We start from the raw sequence: 368 nt of genomic DNA, 5'->3' as shown, positions 1-368 counted from the left end.
CGTGACTCCAGAGCTATCCCTCGGCTAACCTATGTTGGTGAAGCCGGTTGAAGGTCGGAAGTGGTCGCTAATCAGGGGCTGGCCATTCCCGCCTTTGTCAGCAGAAGGTTCCCCTTCGTCGGCAGCATGGATTACAGAGAGGCACGGCCCTGGCGTCCACGGCACGATTGGATTAACGCCACTGGCCTTGACACTTCTTTCCTCGGCTTGCATGAATCCTTACAACAAAGGATTTAGGGTCCTGGCACGAGTACTAGGAGTAAGTGTCACATGCCAGAAACCAAAACCAGTGGGATGATGGGGTAAGGATATAGGATGTTGGGTCCACGCTATGACAGAGGAAAATGAGGTAGTGAGAGTGAGGTTAT

This window comes from Penaeus monodon, chromosome 3, assembly GCF_015228065.2.
Source record: "Penaeus monodon isolate SGIC_2016 chromosome 3, NSTDA_Pmon_1, whole genome shotgun sequence".
Classification (NCBI taxonomy): Eukaryota; Metazoa; Arthropoda; class Malacostraca; order Decapoda; family Penaeidae; genus Penaeus; species Penaeus monodon.
Note: the sequence above shows the minus strand (reverse complement) of the source record.